The sequence below is a fragment of the Apium graveolens genome, unplaced genomic scaffold, assembly GCF_009905375.1.
Source record: "Apium graveolens cultivar Ventura unplaced genomic scaffold, ASM990537v1 ctg5783, whole genome shotgun sequence".
NCBI classification, from domain to species: Eukaryota; Viridiplantae; Streptophyta; class Magnoliopsida; order Apiales; family Apiaceae; genus Apium; species Apium graveolens.
Genome location: NW_027419099.1, coordinates 81121 through 94609, shown reverse-complemented (window position 1 = coordinate 94609; position 13489 = coordinate 81121).

The following is a 13489-nucleotide window of genomic DNA, read 5'->3' as shown; positions in this document are numbered from 1 at the left end:
TCAAGAATATTAGTTTACTTTAAAGAGTGACTATTCCCCATGCAAATAAGCACGTACTCCCTACACAAAAAGTAACTCATCCTATCAGCATTTAGTCAAATAAATTAACCACTATCAGCATACTCAAAACAACACAAATAATGTACTAGTCTACTAATATTGGACTAACCTATTTTCACGTAAACAAGAAATCATATAAGCATGTAAATGTGTCAATAAGTCAGAGAAATTAGAGACAAAGTATGTCAAAAGTATTTTATGAACATAATTTATGAATTAAATTTGTTCAGTTTTTCATACTTTTTGCTTCTTTTGATCTGTTATTTATTAAGTTCATATACAGAAGATACGAAGTAATTAATATTCAGTTTACTTAGAATTTTGAAAAATTCCAAGTTCAAATTAATCGAGAAGTCTGGGTATTTATAGAAAAAGTAAAATACTTATCGAGAAGTCAAATAAACGTTTGATATTAAACTTATCGAGAAGTAATTTTGAATTTGAGAAAGGTACATTCGATAAGTCATTTTATTAATTCTTTTCGAGAACTAAGAAATGATTTATCGAGAACTCTGATAAATGCCCAGTTTGTCCGAAAATGGACTAAAAAAGATTATAATTTATTTGAATTGAATCAAATTGAAATCAAAATAAATTTTCCAAAAGTATTTGTCTAAAATAATTCATTGAATTAAATTATTCTAGTTCTGAGTTATTGATAAGTCTCAAAATATCCTTGTCGAGAACTCTGTGAATTAACACTATTAGATAACTCTACATGGTCTTATCGATAAGTCATAATAGTGCTTGTCGAGAAGTCATTCGAGAAGTCTGTAAATAGACTTATCGAGGACTCACTCGAGAACTCTAAAATGACTTGTCGATAAGTCATTTTGACTTATCGAGAACTCAGTTCTCTATACCTTTGAGTACTGTTATTCTGCCTTGTGTTAATTTTACACATTTAAGATGTAAATTAACAACTAAGCAGTTTACTTAGAATTTGAAATATTCTAAGTTAATTTTTGAGTTTTTAAGAAAAATAAATATACAGAGATTCTGAAATATTTATAATTCATATTTCAGTTAATTTCCAATTAAATCAAACTAGGTTGATTTATTAGAAATTAATCTGCTGTAACACATTAGCTGAGTTCTTGCCTTAGGATGAAGAATTGAGCATTCCAATTTCACTGACAAGTCTAGTGAAGGTTGCTTCATCCAAAGGTTTAGTAAAAATGTCAGCTAATTGTTTCTCTGTTGGAAAAAATTGAGCTCAATGGTACCATTTGCAGCATGTTCCCTGATAAAATGGTACCTAACATCAATGTGCTTTATTCTAGAATGATTAACTGGATTAGCTACTATAGATATGGCACTAGTATTATCACACATAATAGGAATTTTGTGTAACACTAGACCATAGTCCATTAGCTGATTTCTAATCCAAAGCACCTGAGCACAACAACTTCCAGCAACTATATATTCAGCTTTAGCTGTGGAAGTTGACACAGATTGTTGTTTCTTACTATACCAGGATACAAGTCTCTGACCAAGAAATTGACAGCTTCCACTAGTACTTTTCCTATCAACCCTGCATCCAGCAAAATCTGCATCTGTGTATCCAACAGCTTCAAAACCAGTTCCCTTAGGATACCATAATCCCAAGTTTGGAGTTCACTTTAAGTATTTGAAAATCCTTTTCACAGCCATCAAATATGTTTCCTTTGGATTGGCTTGAAATCAAGCACATAGACAAGTAGCAAACATGATGTCTGGTCTACTAGCAGTCAAATAAAGCAATGATCCAATCATCCCTCTATAGCTTGAAATATCCACACTCTTGCCTTTCTTGTCTTTATCCAACTTGGTTGCAGTAGACATTGGTGTAGATGCAGGTGAGCTATCCACCATACCAAATTTCTTCAATAAGTCATTCACATATTTGGTTTGGCTGATGAAAATAGCATCACTTCTTTGACTAACTTGAAGTCCAAGGAAGTAACTCAATTCTCCCATCATGCTCATTTCATACTCACTCTGCATTAGCCTAGAGAATCTTTGACAGAGCTTTTCATTTGTAGATCCAAAGATGATATCATCCACATAGATTTGAACTAGGATCATATCTTCACCATGCTTCTTGTAGAAGAGAGTCTTATTAATAGTACCTCTGGTAAAACCATGTTTGAGTAGAAATTCTGACAGTGTGTCATACCAGGCTCTAAGTGCCTGTTTCAATCCATATAGAGCCTTGAGTAATTTGTAAACAAAGTTAGGAAATTCCGGATCTTCAAAGCCAGGTGGCTGTTGCACATAAACTTCTTCTTCTAGTTCACCATTAAGAAAAGCACTCTTGACATCCATTTGACACACCTTGAAATTTGAGTGTGCAGCAAATACCAGAAAAATTCTTATTACTTCTAGTCTTGCAACATGAGCAAAAGTCTCATCATAGTCAATTCCCTCTTCTTGAGAGTAGCCTTTGGCAACCAGCCTTGCTTTGTTTCTAGTAACAATTCCATTTTCATCCATTTTATTCATGTACACCCACTTAGTTCCAATTATGCTTCTGTTCTTTGGTGCAGGGACTATTTTCCAAACTTTGTTTCTCTCAAACTGATTCAGCTCCTCCTGCATAGCACATATCCAATCAGGATCCAATAGGGCTTCTTCAGTTTTCTTGGGCTCAACTTGAGATAGAAAATATGCATGTATACATTTATTAGCAGTTGCACTTCTAGTTCTCACACCAGCTGAGGGGTCACCAATAATAGCTTTTACTGTATGACTCCTATCCCACTTTCTAGTGTGTGTCTGTTGACTAGTGCCTTCATCATTTTCTTCAGTATTACCATGGCTGTCATTTCCATTCTCTCCTTCTCCCCCTGAGTTTGTGCCACCAAATTTAGGTGTCTGAAGAGAGCTTTCATTCCCATGATTTTGTTCAGAGGTCTCTTCATTTGTCATTTATTGTGCCACAACTTCATCTTCCTCATCAGAATCACTATGAATGGTTAGATTCTCAAATACAAGGGCTTCAGCATCATTTACATCAAGGCATTCCAAGCCTGGACACTTGTCATCATCAAAAGTCACATCTGTGCTTTCCATAATTTTCTTTTGATCAATCACATAAACTTTGTAGGCTGTTCTTTCCAATGAATATCCCAGAAAAATTGCTTCAAAAACTTTAGAGTAAAATTTTCCCACATATTCAGAGTTGTCTTTTAGAATATAACACTTGCTTCCAAACACATGTAGATGCTTCACTGTAGGCTTCCTGTTAGACATGATTGAGTAAGGTGATTTGCCATGAGCTTTGTTGATGAGATATCTGTTTTGAGTGTAGCATGCAGTATTAACAGCCATTTCCCAAAAACTAGTTGGCAACTGAGCATCTTGTAGCAAGGTTCTAGCAGCTTCGACCAATGTTCTATTTTTCCTCTCAACTACTCCATTCTGTTGAGGTGTTCTAGCTGCTAAAAATTCTTGAACAATGCCTTTGTTTTTGCAAAATTCACTTAATGTTGAGTTTCCAAATTCTGTTCCATTATCACTCCTCAATCTTTTCACACTAACTTTTCCTTCAGCTTGCTTCTCAATTTTCTTGATGTGCTCAATTATAATGTTTGGAGTTTCATCTTTAGAGTACATGAACTCAACCCAAGTGTATCTTGAAAAATCATCAACCATGACAAGGGCATATTTGTTCCTTGAAATGGACAAGACATTTACTGGCCCAAACAAGCCATGTGAATAAGTTACAGAGGTGCACTTATAGAATTCACAGATTTTGACTTGTTACTTGATTTTTATATTTTTCCTTTCTGACAAGCTTCACAAACTTCCAGTTGAGCAAATTCCAGACTAGGCATGTCTCTCACAAGCTCCTTCTTGACTAAGGTGTTGATTGCTTTGAAATTCAAGTGAGATAGCTTCTTATGCCATAATTTGCTTTGCTCTTCTGATGCCTTGGTGTAGAAACAACACACTTCATCCTTATTTTTTGAGTCTAAGTCTGTAACAAACAAGCTTCCCTTTCTTACTCCTTTAAGAGAAATTTCACCAGTCTTTTTTCTAATAAAAGCACAATCTTCTTTGTTGAAAACAACTTGAAAACCTCTGTCTGCAAATTGACTAACACTTGGAAGATTTACTTCTAATCCAATAACTAGTGCTACATCTTCAATGACAACATTTCCAGAAACAATCTTGCCATATCCCATTGTGAATCATTTGCTGTTGTCTCCAAAGGTCACCAAAGGGCCATCCATCTCCTCAAATTGTGATAGCAGAGTCTTATCACCTATCATATGCCTGGAACATCCACTATCAATGACCTATATGACCTTCTTTCCTTTGCCCTACACACAATGAGGATCAAGTGTGTTTAGCTATCCAAACCGTGTTGGGCACTTTCTTCTTGTTAACTGATTTTGCAGAAGTAGAATGAGAATTTTCAGATAAAATGGAATCATAGACTGTTGAGCATTTTCCCTTTCAGATATAGAACCAATTTTTGATTCTATGAGATCAATTCTCAATTTGTAGCAACTCTTCATCACTTTCATGTTGCAGGGAATGCAGTCAAACTTGTCACAGAATGAATAGGGATCATTAGCCTTAGCTTCATTGTACTTGCAGACTCCTTCAGGTGGATTGCTAACAATCTTTTTATAAAGGTGAGTTAGGTGATTCATTGATCCACAATTCTCACACCTCTTTCTAGGAGCATCTGCAACATAAGCAAAATTATTACTTTTGTTTATCCCAATCTTTCTATTTCTATTCTTCTTTTTCTTTTTGACTTCTTCAGCTTTAATCTCCTTCACAGGCTCCTTAGTTTCTTGATTGGCTTTTAGTGTTTCAACAGAGATGGAAGACTGAGTTATCTCATCATTTTTCTTTTCCTTGTCCTCATAAGCTATCTCATGTTTGATGATCAACTCTTCTTCACTGAAGTTCACCTCACATGCCTTGAACAAAGGTGATTCAACTCTCTTCAAAATAATTGGAACATTCTCAGTTTCAGTTGATTTTCCTTTGTCACTGACAGACTTCTTTTTGTTATTCAAACCCTCATAATCAATACCAATGGCAATGTTTGCACATGACTTGTTCTTTTCATGATATTGTCCAATCAACTCATAAGCATTTTTGAAAGATTTCAGCTTCACTTCATTCTTCTCCAGCCTTTCTCTCAATACTGCTTCAACTTCACTTGCACACTTTAATTTGTTCTTTAAGTATGCATTTTCTTGCTTAGCAGCATCAAGCTCAACCAGCAACAAATCAGTCTCTTGTTTTTCACTCTCAAGTTTTTCATTGATCTTTTTCAATCTGCTAACTTCCTCATTTGCAGCAACCATGCTTGTATGAATGTGGAACATTTCTGTGCTCATATTTTCAACAGTTTCCTTATATTGACTCACATTTAAATCAATTGTGGTAAGAGTTGGTACCTATAATTTAGATGATGAAGAGTCTCCTTGCTCCAAGACCATGAGTGCAAAGTTTCCAACTTCTTCATCTTCATCATTATCTGAATCATCCCAGCTCTCGCCCTCAACAATATAAGCTTTCCCTTGTTGCTTCTTTAGAAGAGCATCATACTTTGCTTCCAATTCAAGATAGGCTCTGTCTTTCTTTGCCTTCTTGGGTTTCCTATATTATGTAGAAAAATGGCCCAACTCATTACAGTTAAAGCACCTTATGTTTGATCTGTCAACATATCCAGTTTTGTAGCCAGTTTTGCTATCAGGAGTGTACTTCCCTTTTCCTTTCCAGCTGCTGTCTTTGTTGAAGGACTGTCCTTTGCTCTTGAAAAATCTTGGTTTCTTTACTCTAATGTTAAAGAATTTTCTAGCCAAGTAAGCCATTGATTTGTCTAGCTCATCAAGCTCATCAAGAGTGTAGAACTCATCTTCTTCATCCAATTCCAGTATGACTTGCTCTTTAGTGTCATTGACTCTTTTCTCACTTGTAGAAATTTTTGGAGTTTGGGATCTTTGCTCATCATTAGAGGTCTGGCCATCATTCACAATCAGTGCACTTGAGCCATCCATTACATATCCTTGACCAGCCCTTAATGATTTTTTTAAATCATTTCAAGTTTATAAGTTTTCAGAACCCCATAGAGCACTTCCAGTGTGTATCTACTCAAATCCCTTTCTTCTCTGATTGCAGAGATATTTTGTTCCAAATGATCAGGGAGAGTAAGCAAGAACTTCAAATTCACTTCTTCAACATCATAAAATTTATCATGAAGCTGCAAGTCATTTATCAGCTTATTAAACCTTTCGAACACATCAGTAATACCTTCCTTTGGTTTAGCCATAAAACCCTCATACTGAGAAATCAATATCCTTCTTTGATTTGACCTAACCTCCTCAGTTCATTCACAGAGTATCTCAATCTTTTACCAGATCTGTTTAGCAGTGTCACAGTTGACAATGTTGTTATACATTACATTGTCAAGTGACTCAATTAGTATTAGTTGCAAAGCACTGTCTAGGGAAACTTTCTCTCTTTCAATATCAGTATACTCAGAGGCATCTTTGAGAGCAAAATGAGCTGGAATAACCATATCTCCATCTGTGGTTTTCTCAACTCTAACCATAGGAGTGAAGGGCCCATTCTTGAGGATCTGAATGTAAAGGTGATTGGCCATTCTTATAAACAACAACATTTTCTTTTTCCATAAAGTGTAGTTGGCCTTATCAAATGGAGGAATCTTGATACTACTGATTTTCTGTGTATTCATTTTTCCAAGATATAATCTGTTTACTTTCAGATTTTGCTCTGATACCACTTGTTAGGTATGAATACAACACAGGGGGGTGAATATGTTTTGGCTTAAATGGTTACTTTTTGATCAACTTTGGGTTTAGCAGTTGGTTGTTATCAATGATTTTGTAGAATAGATGTTAAACATAAATAACAATGCAAATATGTAAAACAAAGATCTTCAAAACTCACTTAATTTTATATTAAAAATCAAGCAGTGTTTTGCTACAAAATTTCTAAGTTCTTGGTTTAGAACTTAGCTTCTTTCTTGAGAGAGAATACAATTTCTAATCTGAATTCTTACTACTGACTAAGGACCAGTGTTAACTTTATAACTCAGTTAACTGATGGTTTACACAGTGTGTAATAAGACATGCTATTAGCTTTTCTAAACTGTCACTTGTCATTTCTATTTATAGAAAAATAGATCTTCCATTTCTGGCTTAGCATATCTTTAGCATCCCGTGTTCACTTTAATCTTCCTTTGTCAGTTAATCTTTACCATTAATCTTGCACATCTCTCAAGCTGCTTTTTGTAGACTTGTCAATTCAGCTGTGTGAATTGTTTGTTGATTTGCAACCTCGGATATTGAATTGTTCTGCAATTCTGTACTTAGAAAAATTTCTTCACTTCGAGATCTCCAATTAAGCTGTAGAGAACTCGACATCTCGATAGGCATGTTAGCTTGTCGATATCTCTGAAACTTCATTGTTGACTTGACTTATCGACAACTCTGAATTCTCTAGTGAATTTTGGTTTATCGATAACTCAGAGTTCTCTAATGGACTTTGGCTTATCGATAACTCAGAGTTCTCTAATGGATGTACACTTGTCGATATCTCCGAGTTCTCGAATGGGTATCTGACTTATCGATATCTCCAATAGCATTTCTTGAGTTCTCGATAGACAATTCCTGAGTTCTCGATAGGTCTTTCTGAGTTCTCGATAGATAATTCATGAGTTCTCGATAGGTCTTTCTGAGTTCTCGATAGGTCTTTCTGAGTTCTCGAATGACTTCTCTATAACACTAATTCTGTGACTTGTAGAGATCTTGACTTAGAATATTTTTCACCAAACAGAATTATTCAACTCCAAGCTTCTTCATAATTCTTCTGAGGTATGACCTTCTTGATCTTCTTCTAGATAGAATTCTTAGGCTTGACACTGTTTAGGGAAAAATGCTCCAGTCTGCTCCATTTACATTTTACAGACATTAAGTGTTACAAGTATAAATTACTGATTGCTAATGACATTGTCAGCATCAGTAATCTTTGACATCATCTATTATATAACTGATTGCTAATGACATTGTCAGCATCAGTAATCTTTGACATCATCTATTATATATTATATTAACATACACAACATTATCTCTCTCTGTCTGAATAATGTTCATCTTGACTAACTCTTCTTCAAGATAGCTATTTCTATTTTTGTACTTTAGATTTTCAGATTTTAATCTTTCATTCTCTAAAGTCTGATCTCTATAGCTAATATAAAAGTTTTTCAGAAATAATATCAACTTAGTAATATCTTCTGTATGAAAAGCAAGAGTTGATAGAGGTATCTTCAGTTCAGCAGCATCAGAACTGCTATCAGCATTTTCCATTAAGGCATAGTTCACCTCTTCTTCAGATTCTAAAGTGTCTGCCCAGTTTTTCTTCTGTGTGATAAGTGCCTGGCCTTTATCACCTTTTTCTTTCTTGTCAGAACTTCCACCTTTTCTGAAAAACTTCCACCTTTTCTGAAAAACTTCTTACCCTTTCTGGTATTTTGAATGGGTTGAACCTTTGCAAGTTCTTGAGGGTCTTGTGTTTTTGATTGATCAGACATGATTGATTGTTTGTTTGGATCTTAACTGTTTGTAAGCTTAACAGATTGGCTCTGATACCACTTGTTAGGCCTCAATGATACTATAGAAGGGGGTTGAATATAGTATCTACAATCAATTCGATTATAAACACAAGTATGTAATAGAAAATAAGTTTGTTCAATATATCAAACCCTGTTACCATAGGTTTAATCTACTCTCTCAGTGATGTATGATATCACTAAGAGCTGCTAGGATTACAATGAATAATATTCTCGTGAATGATAACACATATAGTGTAAACCCTAATATGTGTTTATATACTACACAGTTACAAGATATCTCATAATTGATATGATATGTTCTGTTTCCTAAAATACTACAATCAGATATTATCTACTGTAGTCCTTTAGCTGTACAACTCTCCATGTATATCTTTACTTATTTAATCCAGATCCTCTCCTATAAACCAGTCGCTTTTCATCCCTGAAGTGAATCCGTACTTAAGTTCTGATATAAGTTCTGACGCCTTAAGTTCTGATAACTTCCCGTCTTCAGCAAGTTCTGATTTCCAGTTAAGTTCTGATACTAAGTTCTGAAACTAAACAAATCAGATTAGACATGACATCACAAATATATCTAACAGAGAGCATAACATTTTTTAGTAATTTTTTTCAGAAATTTTTTATTAGTTTTAATATGTCTTACACTCTTATTAATTACCCACCCTTTTCTAATTTATTTCACTCACCTCACATATATAAATCCATTTAGTCAACTTAAATGTTAAAAAATGAGGAGTGAGATGAATTAGTAATGAATATACTATGTTTCTTTCGCTCTTCATTTTTAAGTCTCAATCAAACAAATAGAAAATGATATTAATCTCGTCCTGTGTGACCCCGATCAAATCCCCACCCTGTTCGGGTCTAGGATGAAGAGAAGTTTTAGGGGCGGGAAACGAGAAAAATTTTATAAAAAAAAATTGGGGATCAGGGTGGAGTCTAAGATTAGTGTCTACCTAACTCCGATTAAATGCACATATATAATTGGATTTAAAATATTATCATATTTTTAAAATAATCTATAATATTGTTGATCAATTTTTTTAATAGTGTATATTATATATTTTTCATTTTATTTATATTATAAATCAATTTTAATATGATTTGATGTTAAAAACATGAGATAATAATATCAATGCTTTTATATAATACGAATTGTTGGATTTTTTTATCAAAAATAACTTATTAAAAAATACAAAATTATTATTTTTAGTTAGTTCTCGAATCCCCAAGGGAATTCCCGTTCGGGTGGGGATCGAAGAAAAAAAAAATCTCCGTTCAGGGCTTGAATTGGATTCAGGGTATTGGGGATGGGGATAACACTTCTTGACCCCGAAATGACTGATGCATATCCCTACAAACAAACTTCAATTAATTTTTTATAATAATATATTTATGATTTTTTAGTAATTAGGCTTATACACCTTACAAAATGTATCTAATCTCAAAATTTTCAAGGTGAGCGAGAATTTCACTCTACGATAAAAATTAAGCTCTTGCCACTTAAGTTACCTGATCTGACTTTAACCTTATGTCTGAAAAGAAAAAGAAAAAAGACAATTGAGTAATGACATCACATTTTAATTTATTTAAATTGAATTTATTCAAATTTATTAAAATATATTATTCATTATTACGCAATTGTTATGCGAATATTAGATAAAGTTAAAATAATCATTTATAGGATTCAAAAAATATTTTTATATAGGTGCAAGTTCGTTCGAGATAATATTTCGATATATATACAGGTTCGTGCCTCGCACGGGCTAGTTAAAGGTTAAACACTAAAAACATTTTCGTATATATATATATTATAAATAATATAAATATTTCATATTTTTAACTTCTTTTGTAGTTTAAATATTCTATCTACATTCAAAATCTTTTAAACAATAAAAAAGTGACTTAAGTTTCTATTCAAGGTGTAACCCAATCTGATTAGAGCCCGATAAAATTAAATAAATTTAGATATGAATTTAATAAATTTGGATCCGAATTCGGTCCGTAGATAGGCCTATGTCAAACATCGTTTGTAAAATGTGTAGTTTGCCAATTAATTATCAGCTAGTTAAATTTATTAGTATGAGGCATTTTAGGATGTGAACAAGAATAAATTTTGGGCGGGGTCAGTCCAGAATATACAATTTCACTATTGTGGAGTTGAAACTCGCTAGCGGTCCAAGAAATTATATCAGATTTTCAGGCTATAACGATCCATGCCAATCTCAAATAAAGACACTTTATTTTATAACAAAGGTTTGTCTAATTGTTTGCCTACAATGATGATGTTAATGGAGAACCACGTGCAGAAATGGTGATGAAAAAGTGGAGCATATTTTATGTCATTGTACTTTGACAGCTCAATGTTGGCAACGATTATTACCTCAGGTCACTGTAAACGGGAATTATAATTTTTTCCGATGGTGGCAGAGGGTTCTGGAGGTCCGTGACAACGAGAAAAGAGCATAAGTGGCTTCAATTTGTTGGTCGTTATGGAAAGCTAGAAATAATTTTATTTAGAACAAGAATTATACTCGCCTGAATGTTGTTATAGCAAAAGCTATGCAGTTTCTTCTACAATGGAATATAGCCCAAAAGAATAAACAACCATCACGTTATCCTAATCTTGTTGAAGGTGACGGGAATGAGCTTTGGGTTGCACCACATATTGAATATATGAAGATCTCGGCAGATGCAACAATTTTCTCTGAGTATAACGCTTCAGGTTTGACTTTGATTGCAAGGGATGATCATGGGGATCTTGTTCAAGCGCGAACTCAGTATCTTCTAGGTATGGTGTCATCTAATATGGCTGAAGTTTTGGAAATTAAAGAAGCACTCAGTTGGATTAAAAGCAAGGGTTGGAGTAAGGTGGTGGTGGAGTCGGATTGTCTGGCTGCTATTCAGGCCATTTGAAGTAAGGTTCCAATGATGTCTCTTCTCGGGTATGTTGTTCAGTCCTGTCGAAATATGTTGGTGGAGTCAAATACAGTGTCACAATTTTTGTTAAACGATATGCTAATATGGCGGCACACGAACACTACGCCATAAGTGGGCTACTGTAATACAAGTGTTACAGGAAGTGTTACATTTGCTAATAATTTTTTGTCCTATTATAACACCTCTCAATTAGTGTTACAATAGCTATAAAGTTAGTGTTGCACAAAAATGCCGGTGTTGCACATTATGTAACACCAGCAGTTAGTGTTACATTAGTTACTTTTTTTTTAATTTTAAGAGATACTAAAGTGAAAAAACTATCATACATTGGTATTAAAATTCTATTCAGGTTTATTTGTGAATGAAAATTGTAATATATAATATAATAAAATTTATAAAAATAAATTATACATAAATACTGAAATTACTTGTATGTTTTTTATTTAATAAATAATATTTTATTAATTAAAATTAAAAAAAGTAAAATAAATAAAAATTAAAAAATGATATACACTTTCCTAGGTGAATTATTGGGCGGCATTTTTGCCACCTAAATGAATAATTGGAATTAAACAAAACTCAGAACTCAGGAATCTCTCTCCCCAACATTCTTTCTGGCCGACCCTCTTTCTTTCTTTCTCTCTCTCTCTCTCTCTCTCTCTCTCTCTCTCTCTCTCTCTCTCTCTCTCTCTCTCTCTCTCTCTCTCTCTCTCTCTCTCTCTCTCTCTCTTTTTGAAACCTCACCCGACCACTGCACCACGCCTCTCTGCAATGTCATCGCACTGTCTCTACAACCTCTTCGTATGTTTAGGATCTCAAATAATTCATGGGATGAGGCTGGTTTTTGAAATTAGGGCTTTGAATTTGAGTTCAAAATATGGGTTTTTTCAATTTTAAATTCAATTAGGGCTTCTATTTACATGAACTTCAACTAATCGCTCTCTATTTATGTGTACAAGGCTTCTTCAGATCTTTGAATTTATAATGGAGAGTGACAAACTTGAAAGTGTCACCCCATTCCAACCTCAATTTGACAAACAAATTGCTTCTCAGGTTCTCTCTCTCTCTCTCTCTCCTCTATTTATTAATAATGTAAAATTTGTGTGTATATGCGTAACCAAGTAACAATCAAAATGCTTATTTTCAGATTATTACTGAAAAGAACCGCCGTGAGATTTTAAAGTACCTCTTTCAAGGTTCTTCATATTTCTATCCATTTTTAATTAATTTGTATAGATATGTATGTTTATCTTTACTACTGTGATACTGTCTAGTTTGATATTTTACAAATATTTGAGATTTGAGGGGGATCGACCTAGGTTTCATGACATGGATGGGTATCGTGCTGGCCCAAGAGGACCACCTGAAGAATTTGGCGGTGAGAAGGGTGGAGCTCCAGCTGGTTGTTTCCTCAGATACTCTGACACTTCTTTTTTTACTAGCAATGCTATAACTGATTTTACACCTTATGTACAAGAAGGTGAAACCTCAACTTTGACGTCTTAATCTATTAAGTCAATATTTTTAATGAAGATTGTGGTACTGACAGAATTACATAGTGTTAATTTGAATTCTAGTCAAATAAATTTGGTCATATTGATTAGCTTTTTATGGCTGCAATTAAAAATACCTTTCATATTGACTTCAGAAGAATTAAATACCATGATTCTAGTTTGGGGTTCGTTTAATTAATGTACATAATTGTTGTTCATTGTGCAGCTTCATTGACTTAGCTACAAGGAGCTATGTGCATCTGAATTTCCTCACATATGTGTACCTATCTTTCCTTTTTAGTTTCTCACTAAAAGCAAATTAAGGCATATATCTTGTTTGTTGGTTTTAAGCACCCCCTTCACTTTATTGCTATTTTAGCCTAAAATATAA